Here is a 5,968-nt window from a genome sequence, read left to right as displayed (position 1 = left end):
AGTCGCTGTACATTTCAAGTACCTAAGCATGACATTTCCACCTTTAGATTTTGTGGCATAGAGAAAGTTAAGATATCAGACAGGGGAGGAGATATTAATAATACTCTGAGTAAAAGAGAATGTTTTGGATTTTCACCCTCCAACATTATTTCCTAAAAGACTTAATGATGAAATGCCTATGTATGTTATGTTGTGAATTTGAACATGAATTATGTGCCTATTTAAGATTACTCTGATGTTTTTCGTACGATGTGCCCAATGATTAATGAAAACTTACTATGTCCTCATTGGTTTTACAGACGTGTTTAATACGTTTTATATACACTTTTTGTAATATTATGAATGCATATTGCTATATTTGGTAGCACTTATTTGTTTTTCCTTTGCCTCCGACCCCTTTTAATGTGTGAACAGAGGATAATCCCTGTCGTTTCTCCTGATTGAACTTTTATGTTCACTAATTCTCTGTTTTGAGAGAGCGGGAGGTTTTACCGACATAGCAGAGCCCACATGGACATTTAATAATGTAAATAACATGGCTGGTGGAACACGTAATAATGTCATTTATTTGGATTTTCACCCTCCAGACATTATTTCCTAAAGGACTTAATGATGAAATGCCTATGTATGTTATGCTGTGAATTGGAGTGTGGAAGGAGAGAGGCAGGCTGGGTTTGTTCTCACTGTTAATCTGTCATCTTTGGATAGGATCCCAGTTCTAAATAGAATCTGAGATCAACTTCCTGGTCCTCTCCTGTGCATGCTACATCCCCTCCCATTGTTACTGTGTGTATGAAAACATTTTGAACAATGGCTGCCTAAAATGCTGTGGTGCTTACTAACACAATAGGAAATGTTGTGGTAGATGTGGGCCATCACATGTGAGGTCACATTTATTTCACTCTGAATATTCATACCAATGACTCACCCTCAAATGGACCATCAGTACCAGAGTTCTACAATACTATTTACATAATCAACTGGACATTACAACAGTCTGACCCTCTATATAGTCTTTGGTATATATTGAACTCTAACAAAGGGCCATGGAAAAGGTCTGTTGAAATGAATACTGTAGTGGTGTGAGAAAGGTAACACAAGCTTCCTCTCTGGTTCCCTTATCCAATCGATAGATAGTGGGTAATTCTTGAATTGAATGGGAAATGTTATCTCTGGACCTTGGTACCTAATAAAATGCAGTTATTTAATACAAAAAAAAAGTTAGATGAAATGAGTCTGTGTAGTTACTAACCCTTGTGATAGTGAGTGGAGGATGACACGCCCCTTTTTAGCTTTCAACTTTTACCCACTTTCAGAATAGTTATTTTCCCCTTTTGTATTGTACAGCCTACTGATATGAATACATACACTACCAGCCAACAGTTTGGACACACCTTCTCATTCAAGGGTTTTTCATTCTTTTTACTATTTTCTACATTGTAGAATAATAGTGAAGACATCAAAACTATGAAATAGCACATACGGAATAATGTATTAACCAAAAAAAGTGTTAAACAAATCAAAATATATATTATATTTGAGATTCTTCGAAGTAGCCACCCTTTGCCTTGATGACAGCTTTGCACACTCTTGGCATTCTCTCAACCAGCTTCATGAGGTAGTCACCTGTAATGCATTTCAATTAACATGTGTGTGAATTTGTGGAATTTCTTTCCTTCTTAATGTGTTTGAGCCAATCAGTTGTGTTGTGACAAGGTAGGGGTGGTCATACAGAATATAGGCCTATTTGGTAAAAGACCAAGTCCATATTGGGCAAGAACAGCTCATTAAACCATTTGTTAAAAATTTGTTATCCACATAAGCTTGAGCTTTCCTTTCAGCACCATGGAGTGAATCCTTACCACCGCTGCACCTGGCTATAGCCACGAGGGTCTAGTTGGCAGCAAACAGTTAATTCTGCCTAATTTACTGCTGATATGACTGACTTGCTTAAACAAATATGGTTTCTACTGACCCTTGTGGATTTGTGGAAGTCGATGAGAACCTTCTAGTTAAATAAAGGTTAAATAATAATAATAAAATATGTACATGCTAAAATCCTACTGTAAAGACATGGGTTCACTCCTTAGGCCCACCTTCCTTTCTGCGTCGGACTTCAGCCTCATGTCTGGGGTGGAAATCTACTTCTGAAGTACCATGCTTAGATCATAAGACATCTCAGATTGAACTGACCCACTGCAAACAAGACACCACTGGTTGAAATGACAGAAATACGATAATATATTTAAAGAAGAACAGGTAGGCCTATTAATATAGATATGTGTGATTTACCACTGTAATCAGATCAAATTATTATGTTATGTCATTGAATTGTTACCCACTAACCACGTGTTAAATGTGTAGTGTAGCCTACACTGTGTAGGACTATGAATTGGGCAGCTATACGCTATTTGTTAATAGGCTAATTATGTTCTGGCCCGCAGACTAGCTACAAGCCAGCAACAAATTGACTGGAGGCCAAACCTAGTTACCAACCCACATTCGTATATTGTCAATTCAATTTCCCCCCATCATCACAATACAGATAATTCAAACAGGTATAGTGAAACTTGAAGGACTCATTGTCTCTGTGAATTGATAATGTTGTTCCCCACCAGTGCCCTCAGAAGAGGAAACAATGATACAATGTAGTCTAACAACATCTCTCTAAACAGCACAGATGTGAGATGTGTTTCACTGTAGAAGCACTGGTCCTCTTACATTTTAATTCCAGGTTGCATATTACAATATTTAAGGGCATATCAGATGGTCTGCTCTGTCCATAACAGTCACACCAACATAGGGTTGGTTGGTATAAGATTGAAATGGGTAAATAATGTACCGTGAAAACCCTATGAAATAGCTCCCCAATACCATCTGATGTTATATATTTAATGTATTACATGAATGGAGACCACAGCCCTTCCACAATACATTTAAATAATTGTTTTACTGTGATTTTTCCACCCTGCTGCATGTATTCAATGTATTCATTTCAAATGTGTCTCCAGTGCAGCTTTATTCCGGGCTATTATGACAGACTGTCAGTTTCTTTTGTTCCTAGGCCTCTAGTACAATGGAAAACATATATTTTTTGTCACTGCCATTCCATAAAATACCATGCTATATTTTTTTCATTGTACTACAATCATTACATTTTTGTACAGGTCTTCACATCAGAGTGCTGCTGCAGGCCTTGCTCTCTTGACCATGTCGGGCGGGCCGGCACAACCGCACAAAGCTCAACGCGCTCTCCACTTCCCTCCGGTAGTTATTCAGCCTGATAACACATCACTCCGACAGACACAAGCAAAAATGTAGCAGCCTTACACCTAATCATTAGGATCTGACATGCTGTATTACATGGAAACTGCTAGGCTACTAACAAAGCAGCTACATAGTCTAGTTTACTATGGTCCTGTACCTCTGACCAGGGTCAACAAAGTGTAATGTTGTGTATTGTATATACAGTATTTCACTTCAAACAGTTTATTTCATTTAGAGAAAAAAAGTGTGCCCAGCATAATTCAATTTACAAACATTTTTTCATTACTCTTGTCTTTAGCAGATGCTCTATGGCCAACTTACAGGACAAATAAGAGTTAATTGCTTGCTCAAGGGCACAATGCAGATTTTCACCTAGTCGGCTGGGATTCAAACCAGCAACCTTTCAGTCACTGGCCCAACACTTTAACCGCTAGCTACCTGCCCAGATAATTAACTTCAATACAGTTATTCAAATACATCATCATCAATGACTAAAATAATAATCTATATTTAAAAACTAATTATAATAAACACAATATTCGATTCATAGCTGTTTATCATTTAAACAAATATTTAGTAATATAAAATAATCCACCCAAACTCAAGCCTAAAACTGTCATCACACCACTTTATCTGATATTACACTGAGTGCACAAACATTAGGAACACCTCTCTATTGAGTTGACCCCCTTTTGTCCTCAGAAAGCCTCAATTCATTCAGTGCATAGACTGTCCAAGGTGTTGAGCGTTCCACAGGGAAATATCATGGCCCAATGTCTTTCCCAAATTGTGTCAAGTTGGCTGCTGAGTGGATCTACTCGAATGCTTTCCATCTCCTCCCACAGATGACAATTGGATTGAGATCTGAGTGACTGAGATATGACTGAATTCACTTGTCATGTTCTTGAACATCCTCCTGGACAAGCCTTGTGGGCATAACCCGCCTAAAAAAATCATTTGCAGATGGATACCACTGCGCCTGAAGGATGCACCTGATTGCCCATGCAGTTTAAATTATCCTGTGGTATGTCAAACGTTGCTCCACTTTAGCAAGGGCCCAGTGCTGTGGCATGAAAACAAACGCCCACACCGATCACCACCAGCCTGAAAGATACACGAGGCATGATGGATGTACTCATGGTTTCCTCCATACCCTAGTCCTCCCATCAGCATGAAACAGCAGGAACAGGGATTCATCAGACCAGGCAATGTTTTTAAAATTCTCCAGCGTCCAGTCTTTCCATTTCTTAGCCCATTGCAACCTCTTATTTTCTGCTGAAAGATAATGGGAATGCATAATAAATCCATAATAAAAACTACATCAATAAGGATTATAGTTTTCATCTGGGTTCACCTGGTCAGCCTATGTCATGGAAAGAGCAGGTGTCCCTTCATGTTTTGTACACTCAGAGTATGTTGTGTCTACCAGCTCATTCCCACAGAAAACTGCAGAGGGAAGCAGTACCACCCAGTCAACCATCAGACTCCATTGTGAGACGCCTCACAGAGGATATTCAACCCTAAGGGCAAATCCAAGGTCAACTCAATATCTTTACAGTAGAAGCTAACAAAACACACCAAAACTGACAAGGTGCACACTGATCAGTAAAGTAGAGAGGCTAACATTCTATAACACTCCTTTCCTCTGCACGGTTCTCTCACAGTGAGAAACTATAGGATTACAATAGTGTTCTACGCTTTCTTCGTTTGGTCCAATTCAACGTTGCCAATTATTTAATGACATGAGAATGAAGTGGAGTGACTAATCTTAGCTGGTCTGAGAGAACTCCTTTATGTATACATTGGTGTCTTTTTAAGTRGCCCATTCTGTAGAATCTCTTCCCACAGTCAGTGCAGTGATGTCTTCTCTCGTGTGTGTACATGTTCAAGTCATTTTAAGTGGCACAGAAGAGAGAAACTCGCCGCACAGTCAGAGTAGATGTAAGGCTTCTCTCCTATGTGTGTTCTCTGATGACCTTTTAGCTCAGCTGTTGTTTTAAAACATTTTTCACAGTCAGATCAGTGGTCCTTTATGTTTACCTTGGTGTTTTTTTAAGGTGCTTTGTCGAGAAAAACTCTTTCCACAGTCAGAGCAGGAGTAAGGCTTCTCTCCTGTGTGTGTTCTCTGATGACGATTTAGCTCAGTTGATGTTGTGAAGCATTTTACACAGTCAGAGCATAAGTAAGGCTTCTCTCCTTTATGCATACGTTCATGTGATTTTAAGTTGCTCAGTAGAGAGAAACTCTTCCCACAGTCAGAACAGGAGTAAGGATTCTCTCCTGTATGTATACGTACATGTGCTTTTAAGTTGCTCAGTTGAGAGAAACTCTTTCCACAGTCAGAGCAGGAGTAAGGCTTCTCTCCYGTGTGTGTTCTCTGATGACGTTTTAGCTCAGTTGATGTTGTAAAGCATTTTACACAGTCAGAGCATATGTAAGGCTTCTCTCCTGTATGTATGCGTTCATGTCGTTTTAAGTTGCTCAGTAGAGAGAAACTCTTTCCACAGTCAGAGCAGRAGTAAGGCTTCTCTCCTGTGTGTATCCGTTCATGCMCTCTCTGATGAATGATCAGAACCTTTAATGTTGTGAAATTCTTCCCACAGTCAGTACAAGAATACAGATTCTCTCCTGTGTGTATTTTTAGGTGTATTTTTAGTTTTGATAGAAATGGGAAAATCTCCTCACAATGTGGGCAGTGGTG

The 5,968-nt window shown here is 39.2% G+C and overlaps 1 protein-coding gene and 1 pseudogene across 2 annotated transcripts in view; both read right to left on the bottom strand.

Moving 5' to 3' along the window:
* LOC112074966 (zinc finger protein 34-like) overlaps window positions 1-5,968 on the bottom strand; it is a 182,657-nt gene that overhangs the window by 160,534 nt on the left and 16,155 nt on the right. The window lies entirely within an intron of this gene.
* Window positions 5,064-5,968, bottom strand: LOC112074967 (zinc finger protein 135-like; annotated as a pseudogene).

The sequence above is a fragment of the Salvelinus sp. IW2-2015 genome, unplaced genomic scaffold (genome assembly GCF_002910315.2).
Source record: "Salvelinus sp. IW2-2015 unplaced genomic scaffold, ASM291031v2 Un_scaffold2906, whole genome shotgun sequence".
Classification (NCBI taxonomy): domain Eukaryota; kingdom Metazoa; phylum Chordata; class Actinopteri; order Salmoniformes; family Salmonidae; genus Salvelinus; species Salvelinus sp. IW2-2015.
The sequence above is the reverse complement of the archived record's forward strand: the minus strand, read 5'-3'. Positions and strand labels throughout refer to the sequence as shown.